Below are 14,903 nucleotides of genomic sequence, written 5' to 3'. Positions count from 1 at the left end.
TTGGGGTAGTGGGGGATGAAGGAAGTTGGGTGGGGGGGGGGCTGGGAGGTCCTGGGAAGCCGAGGATTCAAGATTCAGAAAGCCTATATCAACTTTTGGTTTTTGTTAGAGTGTGTATATGAATGGAGGTGGGGGGGGGGGGTCCTTTGAAGTGATTTTCATTTTGGTTAAGATGGTTAAAAAAAAGTCACTTCCTAGTAGGGTCATGGCATCAGGGGTTACCCCATGGAGGTGGGAGCACAATTCCCTTGAACCTGACCTCAAGAGGGAATCATCGTTTAGGGAAACAAAAATTCTACAAAGTGGAATGAACGAAGTTTCAGGAAAAAAAGAAGCTTCATGTCCTAGATCCTGGTTGGGGGGGGGGGGGGGGGTAGATATTCTGAAGTCCAAAAAAAAAAAAAAAAGGCAGCGATTCCCAAGCTGAACTGAAGCCCCAGGGATAGTCCGAATTCTTCCCATTGATCTCCACTTCTTGCCCAGCTCTGGGAACCACTGCTGCTCAAGGTGGAGAGCCATCCTTTGGAAGCACTTGGGTTTAAAGAGCAATTAGCACGTTGCCTACTGATGCTGTCCCAGATATGAGGGCTGGACACCAACTCAGACCTCCTCCTCTTTGCTCAGTTTTGTGATCCTGTCTGGATCCCCTGCCCTGAAATATGGGGCTGCTAAGACTCAGAGACCAGGCCTAGGCCTCGGAGCGAGGCTGGAGCTGGGTTTCGGGCCATGCTGAAGGTGCCTGTCCCATTTGCTGTGTCCAATGCTCCCCTCCCCCAGCAACAATGACGGCTTATGCCCAGAGTGTTTGTGTAATATTGCAGATGCCGATCGGAGGCCTTATGTAGCGGGTGTTTACGTGGGCAGGCCGCCACACGCTCAAAGAAATAAACAAAGGGCTATTCTTCAGGGTTAAAAAAAGAGAGAGAGAGTCTTGAAAACGAGTCCAATTTTCCTTCGTTAGACACTCCCTGTTATTCTACCTAAAGTGGCTCCTTGAGATACACAGGACGATAAGAGCACGATTCCTGGGAGACGCAATCACTGCCCTAGAGAGAGAGGCCGTGGGCAAACAATCTGCCTTGTGTTTATTTCCCTAGGTTTTCTGAGGTATGAAGGGGAAGCCTCCTCTAAAAAGATCTATTTGAGAAAAACTTTACCGTGGGGGATCTGCCTGTTGATCTGATAGCATTGTCAAACTCATATAAAAGATAGGGGCCACTAAACTAAACAGAAGGATACCAGAAGAAGCATATTGACTTAGAAAACCACATATTAACATTATCTATGTTCTAGTGTATTTTTATTTGTTTTGTTAAATATTCCCCTCCCCCATGCATTTTAATTTAGTTAGGGCAGCTCTTAGAAGTGTTCACAGCCACATGAGTTTGACACAACCACTCTAGTGAGACCCTTGGAATAATTACAAGAATTTATGAAGTCTCCATGACCAGAGGATCTTCAAAGATCATGGAGCTTCTAGTGACCAATAGGATATATACTGTGACCCCCATGAGGTCCCTTCTCTCCTCATGGCACAGCATCTCAGAACTCCAAAGGACTTCCGATGTTCCACCCACTCAGAAAATAGTCAACCAGACTCTGGGTGAAGGTTTCTACAAAGAGCAGCCTACTTCTATGGGCAACCTGTTGCACTTTTGGACAAGTCAAACTAAGAAGGTGTCTCCTAAGATCAGTCCTAAATCTGCCTCTCTTTAATTCCCACCCAGTGCTTCTGGATTTCTTTACTTTAAGATCACACTGGACTAGTTTGAATGTTTTTTCCACATGAAAACCATTCAAATGCTTAAAGACTACTATCATGTTCCTCTGTTTTCTCTTATCTAGGCTAAGCATTTTCAGTTCCTTCCATTGATCCTGGTAATCCTCCCCTTTCTGTCATGCCTTAGACATACTCTTCGATGATCTCAGAACAGAACACAGTTGTGATGGGAGATTCTTAATGATTGGATTAGGGGTAGGGGTGGAAGCTCAGTGACCACAGGATCTCCAATGACATTTATTGCTGTCATTGTCAAAATGGGATCCTCTGGTTATCCACGAAAGATGACAGCTTTGGATAGTATTTACTGAATTGCCTAGTAACATCACAGGGGCAACACAAAGTCTTTAAATCACCTTTCATTTTTTTGCCTATGGGTTGGTCCCTGGAAAAGTAGTCACCCCTGCTAGCTAGGCAAAATAACTAATGTGAATTACAGAGTTAGGAGCCAAAAACTGACATTGCATTGAACCTAATAAGAAAATTTAATATGAATAAATAGGAAATCTTATCCATGATTCTTTAAAAAAATCAACTTCAAAAATACAAGATAGGAAAGGTATAGGCTAGCAGATCATATGAGAATGATCTAGGAATTTTAAGGGCTTGCAAGCTTAGTATGAATCAATAGGGAGATAGATCAATCAGTACTGATGATGTGATGTAGGCTACACATAAGCAAGAAAGAATGTCCAAACTAGAAAGTACTAATATACCAAATCCTGACTGGACCATAGGTAGAGTATTATGTTTCACTTTGAGCACTACATTTTGGGAAGAACATTGATAACCTGGAAGGAGTCCTGAGGATGACAATCAAGATGAGTAGAGGCCTTAAGGTCTTGCCATATGAGAAGGGATCAAAAAACTGTAGGGCGGAGTCATAATAGGGAAAGGATGCTGGATCAGCAATCAAAGGCACTGTGTTTGAATTCCACGTCTGCCCTTTATTAAATGTGTGATCATATATGATTTATTTTTCTTCCTGAGCCTCTGCTTTAAAAGGAAGGGGTTGGATCAGATGACCTCTAAGTCTCCTTCAACATCTTTAATTGCAAATGGATGAATAGGATTTGGAGCTTGAAGGGTTGGCAAAGGTCATCCAGTTTAAACCCCCCGTCCCTCAATTTTAGTTTTCAAAACTATTGACCTCACATTGAAAGGGAACTCAGGGGGCAGCTAGGTGGCAGTGGATAGAGCACAGACCCTGGAGTCAGGAGTACCTGAGTTCAAATCCACCTCAGACACTTAATAATTACCTAGCTGTGGCCTTGGGCAAGCCACTTAACCCCATTTGTTTTGCAAAAACTAAAAAAAAAAGGGGGGGGGATCTCAGAAGTCATCTCACCCAGCCTCTTTATTTTGCAGATGATGAAACTGATGCTCAAAAAGGTTAATTGACTTGCCCAAGATTATTTAGGTAATAAGTAGCCAAATGTGAATCAAATACAGATCCTCTGATGATAAATCCAACATTCCTTCTTCTATCTTTATCTTTGCATTGGAGCAAGGATTCTTGCTCTTTCTTCCAACATTATGCCACAGACAGAGGCCCTGGACCAGGCTTGGACCCTAGAAGACACAGGGAGGATGCTGAGTAGTTGCCCTAATCCATACCTTCAGTCTGCGTGCTTCCTACAGAGTGGAATTCCAACCAAGGTACAGAGTGTAGTCTAGTCCAAAGGGAAGACCCAGCTCCTCAACATGATCTTTCAGGCATCAGTTAAGCTTGGAGCTAGAACTGGACAGACTCCAGACCCTTCTTCCTGCCCCCCTCCATCCCAGAACCTCAAACATAGAAACTCAGAGAAACACCACAGGGTGATCTGGTCAGGCTGGAACACGTATCTCGTTTCAGCTCCATCAACTGTTTAAATGAACCTGACTGGGCCTGGACCAGCCTTGCAAACTGTCCTGAGAAAATCACTGGCCTGTGAGGATTGGTCCCATGTCCCACAGAAATCATCACTATATAAATCCCCAAGATCCTAGAAAGTGAGCATGAAAGCTCCTGGTCATTCCTCTGTATGCTGGGTGCACATATCCTAAATGTGTTTTCCTCACTTAAGTGAAGAAGCTGTGTCCTGTGAATGTGCTGGTCCTAGATATATTCAAGATAGTTTAGAGATAAACTATCCAAAACTGGATTTAGAAGGATAATGAAGAAAGGGACATTGGAACTGGGTGAGAGAAGGGTGTGAAGAAGAGAGAGATGGGAAGGGTCATTCATTCCTAGTCAATTGGAAGAATGAAGCCCCTTGGTCTTACAGGAACCAATGAGAGACACAGTCTTCCTGCCTGAGATCATAAGACCATCTTGCCCATTGGGGTCAGGGCAGAAGAAAAATGATACCCTCAGATGTAAACCTATCCCTTTCTCCAAAAGTGTTAAAGACATAAAATAAACCTGGTACAGCCATACCAGGGTTTGGGTTGGCATGAGAGGCCTCCCCAGGGAGCCCCAGGAGGATGACAAAGCACACAGAAGGGGAGGGTGTGGGTGGGGTCAAGGAGCAGCCCTGGTTCAGGGAGAAGGAGGTGCCAGAGGGGAACTGGTGCTGAGGAGGGTGGAAGTCCGCCTCAGTTGGGTGTGGTGGATATGGGCCCCTTTCGGTCTCCTCCTCTTGCTGGAATGGGGACAGTGGAGCAGTTCTTTCTAGAAAGAAGTCAACAGGACCTGATGCCTCAGACCCTCAGCCTGGGGTGGGGGGGATCCACCTTACATTCACCTTCTAGTCACCAGCTTCCAGTTCACTCAAGAAGTTTTCCTATCCAATGGAATGGTTTGGATATTTTCATTGTTATTTTTTAACTAGCCTGAGATAAGATGTTCAAGCCCAAACTGAACATCAGCCTGGAGAGACAAGGAAGCTAGGAAAAGATGCATAAACATTCCCAACTAAAGATAATAGTAATAATAAAAAAAAAGGATTTTCAGATTATCAAATCTGAAATTTGTTTGGATTATCTTCTAGTTTAAAATTATTTGTTGTATTGAGTTAGCCACCATTTAGATTATCTGCTTATTTTATAATCTGCTTTTTTTCTCTCATCTAGGCTGCTGATTTCTGTCAACTCTTTCATGTCCAAAACCCCTGCGTAGCCCTTAGAGGTTAAAAGCAGGGAAGAGGATTCAGAGCAACCAGGATACTATATTTACAGGAGTCCTCTCAGGATGACTGGCATGCATGAGTTGAGACCTACTCAAAATTATCAAATGCAGTCATTGGAGTCATCAACAAAATCACAAATTCATTGCCATATTAGATTAGACCAGGAATAGGTCAACATCCCTCTCCTAGGCTATTCTCAAATAGTCCCTTAGATGGAATGATGAAATTCCAGATGGATGGGGCAGTGACTGGGAGTCAAGCACTTTTACCCACCATTCTAACCTAGAGCTGGGGGAATGGACAAGATGACTTCTCCATTCACTCTCACTAACTAAAGACCTTCATTCTTGAACTCACCTACAATCTGCTCATGAGACAGAGATTTTTCAGGATGTGGCCTGGCTCAAGCATCCCTAGTGGTACAAGAAGTCACCTTCAGGACTCCTTTTACAAATGTTTTAGGATTTTGTATATTGGTAGAATCAAGGTCCATATTGAGTATATTTCCCCATAGAGTAAATTCAACAGTTAATCAAACTAATATGAGCACAAACAGAAGTGTACAATCAGGAAGAGGTCAAGGGAAGAAAGGTCTTGAATGCTGAGATCTAGACCTTGGACCCTTTGTCCTTGACCTTAAACTCCCTAGGGCTAAGAACTTTGTTCTCTCCCCTATCTCCAGGGAGGCAAGGAATGAGAGAGGAGGGTCTCCTTCCTTTCCTCTGGGGTTCTGAGCCTTAATGGGGCACATGTGTGTGTGTGGGGGGGTGACTCTTGGACTGTGGTTCCAACTGTAAGCCCAAGGGGCCATTTTGAGCCATAAGTGATGGGAGATAAGAAGAGGAAGAGGAAGTCCAGACAGAGTCTGAAAACAGGAAGTAGGGGAAGGGTGTGATAGTGGTAGAAGAAGGGGAGGGGATGAGGGAGGGGGACATAGAAGCAAGACCTCTCCCCCAACATATAAGAAATCACCCCTTGCAGAATGCTATGTAACTGGGTCCTCGGAAAATGCGTGCAGTCTGATTTTTCTTGACTATTCACTGGACCATCAGGATCTGTCTGTTTCCAATTTTGACTGGGTCTGACTGTGCATCTACGTCCTTCTTAGGATTATAATGTCATAGATTGTCACAGCTGAAAGGACCTTAGAGAGCTAGTCCAACCCGCTTCATTTTACAAATGAGACAACTGATGACCATTCAGAGAAAAGTGGCTTTCTAATATAATATTTGTACTGGCTAAAATATCCAGCTGCCTCCTTTGTTCTGTCTGATAGAAAAATCTAAAGACTTTGAAATTCTGAGATGAGAAATTTTGCTGGGATGAGGGTGGAATGGGAGAAGTGGAAGTTAGCGGGGAAAAATCTAGCAGAAACAACATGGAATTCAAAGACTTCACTGTCCTACTCAACCCTGAGCCATTTGGGGGGGTGTCTGATCCTCAGGCTCCACATGTTTACTTGAACATTCAAAAATATGTAAGTCTCTGAAGGCATGTTCTGTATAAGGTGTGTGTGTGTGTGTGTGTGTGTGTGTGTGTGTGTGTGTATTCATAGATAATGTTCCCAGATCTAACTCTTACTAAGCAGACAATACTCAGGAATGGAGAAAGCAAGGACATGGTGTCCTCTGTGACTAATCTCTACTCAGGCTCCCACCCAGTCTGACTGGGTGACCCCAAGACTTGGCTCCCCTACTCCTCTGGGAAATAGAAGTAGGCAGCAACTCCTATTTACCAAGACTGGAGGTCCCAGTGGTGGGATTCAGGTCACCATGACAATGGAACCAGAAAATGAAGATGCTATGATGTATGTCAGGAAAAAATTATTAACTCTGGGAAGGAACAAGGGCTCATTCCAATGGCCCCAGAGCCAGATCACTGGAAAGACTTGCTTGGACCTCCATGGTCAATTAGCCCATCTGCCAACCTTCCAAAAAAACTCCATCACACAGAGATTGTCTTCTATGTACCATTCCACTCATTCCTAAATCCCCAGCTTCTTTATAAAGCAATGTGCTAATGGTTTTTTTTTCTAGAAATGAAGATGCTAAGGATTTTGTGAAAACCTCCAAAAGGCCTCAAGGGGATGGCTTTCTTTTTGTATTTTAATTTTAATTTTTATTCCTATCTTTAATTTTTATACCTTTCATTTCCAAATATATAAGCATGGTTTTCCTTTTTTTTAAAATAGTTTTTGATAGCTTTTTAAGCTATCCCAAAGGGTTGCTGATGGAACAGTAGACAGAATGCTGAACTTTGAGTCAGGAAGGTTCTTTCTAAGTTCAAATCTGGCTTCCGACATTTACTAGTTATATAAACTTGAGTTAGTCACTTAACCCTGTTTGCCTCAGTTTCCTCATCTGTCAAATGATCTGAAGAAGGAAATGGCAAACTACTACAATATCTTTGCCAAGAAAATACCAAAAGATCACAAAGAGTTGGAAACAACTGAAAAACAAATAAACATTTCTCAGTATCTGTGCTAAGGTGGTATAGAATGGTTTTTTTAATAGAGCATGTGCCTGTCCTGGGTAGGATGAAGTTAAATTTAGGATTTTGGAGAATGTATTAAAAGCCCATTGGAGCAAATCTAGTGGAAGGAGACGGTATTCTCCTCTTGGAAACAAAAAGCTTTGACTAAATAGAAGCCATAGGATGCAATGGAAAGAGTGTTGAACTTAGAATCAAAGGCCTGGCCTCAAATCCCAATTCTGTCATTTAATACCTATGTAACTCAGGGCAAATCACTTAAGCCCTCTCAATCTCAGATTCCTCAACTAACAAATTCTTGTTAGATTAGATACTCCTTCCAACTCTTAATCTAAGATCCCAAGACCTTGAAGACTCATTCATTTCTAAATCTGTGATAGAACACTCCCATAGTACTGAAAGGAACCTTGGAGGTCACTGAGACTACCTCTTCATTTTACACTCAGAAAGGTCCCAAGACTCCCTAAGAGTCTTCCTTTCTATAGAAAATGGCAAGATTTTATCCCCAGGCTGCCTTATGGGGATGACACAGCTTGAAGTACCAAAATAAATCGGGAACTCGGCCCATGGGCCAAGCGTCTGGCTGGACAGTGTTCTGGGGAGATCAGTTGTGAAACTGACTTCCAACCCCAAACCACAAAAACGGCCGGCACTCCCAGCCCCATGTTGTCTCAGAGCAGTCTGGGGAGTCTTCATTCTCCTCACCCAGGGAATCGAGGCAAGTCATTGGCACCAAGGGCCTCAGGGGCACTGAGCAACCTCCGTCAAAACTCAGTTTCAAAAGTGTTCTGTTCTGGGCCCATGTATTTTAAAAATAGGGTCTGGAAGGGAGGTCTGTATCTATAAGAAAATCTAGAAAATATGCTTGGAGTGGACTGCAAGCTCGATACATTCACCTTTAAAACAACATCAGTGAGTATGCTTACCTAGTTATCTGCTATGTCATATCACCCACTGTTTTAGATTCTCTTGAGTATTATTCTCTGTTGAAGCTCCTAGGACCATGGTTCCTCCCTGCCCAACCCTCAGAGAAGACAGCAATTAAGAGGCTAAAGGTGATGGAGAAAGCTGGGATGAGCAGGAAGGCCTGTTGTCAGGTAAAACCCCTGGCTGGGAAAAAAAAAAAAACGACCCTCAAGAGGAGTCAACGTGGCCTTATACACAAAGGAAGGGTGGAATGTGCTCTCTCTCTCTCTCTCTCTCTCTCTCTCTCTCTCTCTCTCTCTCTCTCTCTCTCCCTCTCTCTCTCTCATTCCTTCCTACCTTATCTAAAGACAACTTAGTGGAGGGGCCATATGAGGTACTGAGTATAACAATATAACAATACCATGTCTGATCCTTTGGAAATTTTCTTCATAAAGGCTAGAAGAAAAAGCTCTTGTAAAAAACAAAGCATATTTGTGTTTGTTTTGGCAAAAACTATTTAAAAGCCTGAAAGTACTAAAGATTTTATTTCTGTATGTATACATGTGTACAAATGTATACCTACACATATACAAATATGTAAACATACATATAGATCTATCTATCTATCTATCTATATATATATATATATATATATATATATATATATATATACCCAGAGCCTAGAAGACATTAGCTCTAAGAAAAGTTTCAAGGTGAACTTGGTTTATTATCAGAGTGCACTGGAACAAGCAGTCAAGGACCCCAACTTACCTCTAACAATAAGTATCAGATTAGTCAAGTTTGGAAATTGGTTCCTTCCATATGATTTTATTCAACAAATATTTATGAAGTGTCCATCATGTACAAAGTCCTATGCCTCAGGCATAAACAAAACAGATTCTGTCCCTCAGGCAACTTATATACCAGTCAATGAGAGAAACATGTACACAATACAGCATATTAAAAACAATTTGAAAATGTTACTGATATACCAATTTAAGGTTTACAATTCTATACCTGTTTGTATTTTTATATATGTTACATTATGCATATATTCAAATCTGGCCTCAGATACTTACTAGCTATGTGACTTAACCCTGTTTGTCTCAGTTTCCTCATCTGTAAAAATGAAATGAAAAAGGAAATGGCAAACCACTCTAATATCTTTACCAAGAAAACCCAAACAAACCCAAATAGGGTCACAAAGAATAGGACATAACTGAAACATCTAAACACACACACACACACACACACACACACACACACACACACACACACACACATACACACACACACACACACTCACACTCACAAACATACACACTTTTATGTACACATATATAAACATATATATCTATGTAATACATATGTGTATATATCATCTCATTTAATATTCACAACCCACCTTTGAGATAGAAACTATAGATATCATTAACCCCATTTTTATAGGAAACCAAGGTTAAATGATGTTCCCTTTGTCACAAAGTAGAGAGTGGAATATAACATGTATATACAGCAAGTTGAAGAGTACCCTTGAGTTGAGTTTGAGCTGCTAGTGAGACATTCAGCAGAAGTGAGAAATGAAGAAGTTTAAAACTTCACTGAGGCTTTTGAGACATAATTTATTAATCAAATTTCAAAAAGAAGGTTGACTGTGTTGTTACCAAGTCTGGAATCTTTCCCATTGTACCATGCTGCCTCTCAAGCCAAAGAATACTTAAAAGACAGTGAAAACAGGCACACAAGACTAAATACAAATGGGAATATCAGAGAGAAAAAAATAGAGGACAATAAAAGAAGGAAACTTTTAGATCTATGGTTAAGAGAAAAATTCTTAACAAACAGGTAGAACTAAGTGATTATAACAGATAAAATAAATCATTTTGATCTATAAAATTTTAAAGCTTTTATTTGAACAAAAGTGACACAATCAGAATAAGAACAGCTGAGTGATAAAACTTATATTAAATATCTCTAATAAAAATCTGATATCCAAAACCTATAGGAAATTAATTCAATTATATTAGATTGAGAATTGTCTTCCAAATGAAAGGGCATGAGCCAACAGTTTTAAAAAAGGCAAATTGTCAACTACCATATGCAAAATAAAATGCATATTTATAACAAGAAAAATGCAAAGAAATAATTGAGGTTTCAATGTAAACTCCTTGAAGGCATGTAATATTTTATTTTTGTCTTTATGTTTATATAGTATAGTACGGTTTCCTAGGAGAGTGTCTGTATATGGTAGGTGCTTAATAAATGTTTATTGATTGATTCAGCTGATATCCATCAAACTGTCAAAAATAAATGATAGAAATAATATTGGAGGTGTGGTAGAAAGACAAGTAGACTAATACACTTGGTGGAGGTGTGAATTAATCCAACAGTTCTGGAAAACAATTTGGAATTATGTAAGAAAAGTTACTAAATGTTTATAACCCTTTGTCCCAGAGACCTTCAGGCATATGTCTGAAGGATGTCAAAGGCAAGAGAAAACTCATATAAACCAAAATACTTACACAATAACTTTTTGTGATGGGCAAAGATGGAAAACTATGTATATGTGTCAGTAAGCTTTTATTAAGTGCCTATTATGAGCCAGTATTAGGAATACAAAGAAAGACATGCAACATTTCTTACTCTTAAGGAACTTATCAGTCTAATGGGAGAGCAGCATGCAAACGACTATGTGCAAACAAGCAAAATTTAGTATAAATTGGAGATAGTTTCAGAGGGAAGGCACAAAGATTAAAGAAATCTAGGAAGGGGGATTGGTTGTAAAAGTAAGTAGATTAATTTATTTAGTGGGGAGGGGGTTAATTGAGGAAGAAGAATTCATCAAAGATGACACTGAGATTATAAAAATGGGTGAGTTTGAAGATGGTGTTCTACTCAACAGAAATAAGAAAATTTGGAATGTAATATATTTAGATAGTAAGTTGAAGAGTGCCCTTGAGTTGAGTTTGAGCTATTGGTGAAACATTCAACAGAAAGTGAGAGATGAAGAACAGGAGTCAGGTTAGATATTAGATCTAGATATCTAGATTTAGAAGTCATTTGAATAGAAACAATCATTAAACTTAAAGGGAAATTGTGGAAATATCAAGGCAGAGAAGTGAGACAAAGAAATAATATTCCAGCAAAGAAGACTGAGAAGGAACAATGAGTCAAGTAAAAGGAGAATCAAGATAGAAAAATATTATGAAGACCAAAGAGGAGAATTTGTTCAATCATATAAAAATGTATGTGGGTCAAGAATCCTAGGGACTGGATAAAGCACCAGCCCTGGAATCAGGAGGACCTGAGTTCAAATCTGTCCTCAGACACCTAATAATTGTCTAGCTATGTGACCTTGAGCAAATCACTTAAACCCCATTGCCTAAAAAAAAAGAATCCCAGGGACCAAAAAAAACCCAATGAGATTTAGAATGCAAAATTTCACTGGAGATTTTTGAGGGAATAATTTCAGTGGAGTCCTGTGGTTCAGGAAATTAGGTTGCAATGAGGTTGAAAATAAAATGGTTGATAATGAAATAGAAGAAGTAAATGCTAATACAAAAGTTTTTCTCAATATTAAAGTCCTTCTTGCTGCTGTTAATTTGACACCAATATCTGGTTTCTGCCTAGGTTCTGATCCTACAAAAATCTCAAACCCCTTACCATTATGGTTAAGGCCTATGTCCTCCAGGCACGAATCCTCATGCCTGAATGGACAACCTGAATTTTGAAACTTTCTGACCTTTGAAACTTGAACAATCTCTTAAGCCTTACCTCAGCTCTCCTGATCACAACCCTCTGCTTACAAGCCACTACAACCCTTACCTTGGTCCAATGCCTACTCAAACTTGGAAAAAGAACAAGAGTTAGATTAAGTAGTATAGTCAACAGTTAGAAGTTAGTACAAAAAGTGCCACCTTGTATATTTGTTTGTGTCTTTAAGTCTTGTTTTGAGTCAAATCTTTTCTTATTAATAGTATTAATATAGCACTTTAGGTTTTGCAAAGCACTATACATATACCATCTCATTTAATTTGACGACCCTATGAGGGGCTATACTTTGCAAATATTGTGCAATTTGTAGAGGAAACTAGACAGTAAGCACAAGTATAAACTAAAGTCTTCTTCCTATGTCTCCCCAGTGTATGGGGCCAGTCCAAAGTATTGCAAGCTTTGTAAGACCAAGTTACAAAGACTCTTTTTTTTAAGTTGTTTTCTTTTTTGCTACAGAGACTCTTAGTATAAATTCAGTGGTATACTATGGATCTAACTTCCAATGACCCAGTCTAGCTAAATTCATAGAAATTTTTCACCAGAAGATATAAGTCACCAAGAAATAATTTAGACCAGAAAAAACAGCAATTCATAAAGTCTCTGTCCTAAGGCACTAAGAGGTTGGGATCTACATGAGTGGAAGGAGTACCCACATTAACAAAAATATTTGAAGCACTTAAGAATTTTAGAAAAAGGTGTACCCAATGGGATTGAGTATTTTTCTCCCCCTCTCTCTGGAAGAATCGCAGAGATTGGTGGGATGGACACTTCACTAGGTGGAATTTCCTGCCTATTACTCTGGTCTTTGGGACAGGTGGAGGAAAATTCAATCTGTCTTCTGTATATCAGATGGACAGCTTTTCACATTCCCTCCCCTTTTGGGGGAAAGTTTAGGAAAGTGAGACTTATCCTAAATTCCTCATCACTTCCCAGAACCCAGAGGTTCCTAATATCCAGAAGCAACCAGTGATAAGAGAAAAAGGATTCCCAGTACATCAAGCCAACCACACCCCACAAAGTCAAAGAAACATGGAGATTATGGAAGTGATTATCATGTCTGAACTAAGCAAATTCAGAGCTATTTAGGGTCCATGGGATTCCTTGGTGAACTGGAAAGGAAATGAGGAAGAAATTTTCAGTTGAAGGAGTTAGACAAATGCACATATATTTATTGCCCAGAGTGTCTTACTTGGGTGTAAATGATTTAAGATCTTCTATGTTATTTTTTTTGCCAACTTGCTACCTTGGTGGAGGGACTGATGTGATATATAGTAAATGAGGACTAACCAGAGAAAAACCTTTGAAACCATTGAGATTTGTTTCCTTTTGGTCAAAGCAAGGCTGTAGATCTTTCGAATGGAGGAAAGGGGAGGACCAAGAAGGGATAGATGACAGATTTCTGGGTGAGGACCTTCCGGGCCTTAATGAGGGTATAACTGGAATAGCAGCTATGCAAGGAAGGAAGATGTTACAGTCATCACAGCCCAGTATGAGATTTAGCTTTCATCCTTAATTAATTTTGACAGGGAAGTTACTTTTAATACTCTGAAACTGGGAATACAGAAAGAAGTATTCATTCAATTCAACAAACAGACTTTATTGAAAGGTCCTAAAATTTCCTTTTCTCTCATCTAAAGTGGGCATCAAACTCTGTTGTTGGGTCCCTGAATGCTTATGCCCATCCCTCTCAGTCTCAGTAAAACAGTTAAGGCAGTGACCATAGGGAGATTATGCATTAGACCCGAACATTTAGACAGGGAATGTGAGACCAAAAATTTCAGAAGTGCCTCTTCCATCATATCATTTTCCAGGGAAAGAGAAAAATGAGAAATTGAGGAATTCCTTGACTCCTCTGGGTGTTTTTCTATGTGCTTGTGTCTAAGTCTCTCAGAATGTACTCTTGGGTCCTTCTGGGGCCTGGACCACAACTGTTCTTTCTCAGAGAGTAGTTTTCCATACAGCAGTCACTATTCTGTCCAAACTCTTCTCAGTCAGTGTCTGCTGAAACTTGTGTGGGTCTCAAGATGGGGGAGCATCCACCCTCATCTCAACCTCTACATATATACACCCCCCCCCAGTACGATTCATCTCTCCTGTCGGAATTATCTGTAGAGCCTTGGTGATGGAGATAATGACGGTAAGAGGAGCTTGGTGTTGCAACAGCGTTTCCTCCGTCCTAGCAGGGAAGCTAAAGATTAACTGAGAGTCCAGCAGGCCAGAGCTTGATAACCTCCGGGGTTTCCTAATCTCTGATTCACTTCCAACTGATAATCTAATGAGCACAAAGTAGGCTGTACAGAGCCTGGACTGAGCAAGCATTTCTCATTCCCAAACAGAGTGTGATGAACAGACTCGCTCAGCACTCTCAGATGCCCACTCTGACAGCTCCAGAGTTCTTAGAGACTCAGAGAGAGGCAGAGATACCAGACTAGCATACTGGGGGGAAGCTAAAGAAGTTAACAAAGTAGTTGAGAAAGTCTCTTATTTGATCATGTAGGGAAGAGAGACAGTCAGATGAGAGAGAGAGAGAGAGAGAGAGAGAGAGAGAGAGAGAGAGAGAGAGAGAGAGAGAGAATTGTGGAAAAGATAATAGTACAGGTCATTGGAATTGGAACAGATTAAATGAAAAGAACCAAAAAATAGATGGACAAGGTTCCTTAGAAGGCAATCATGAGTGAAATGTCCTGGATATCAATGTTTAGCTCTGGATTGTTTAAATGTGTATCAAAGACTTGGATTAAGGCAAAAATGGTATGTTTATCAAATTTTCAGATGACACAAATCTAGAAAGGATATCTTACATAAAGGCTAACAAAATCATGCTTGAAAAAAGTCGACAG

Source organism: Macrotis lagotis, chromosome 1 (assembly GCF_037893015.1).
Source record: "Macrotis lagotis isolate mMagLag1 chromosome 1, bilby.v1.9.chrom.fasta, whole genome shotgun sequence".
Lineage (NCBI taxonomy): Eukaryota > Metazoa > Chordata > Mammalia > Peramelemorphia > Peramelidae > Macrotis > Macrotis lagotis.
Note: the sequence above shows the minus strand (reverse complement) of the source record.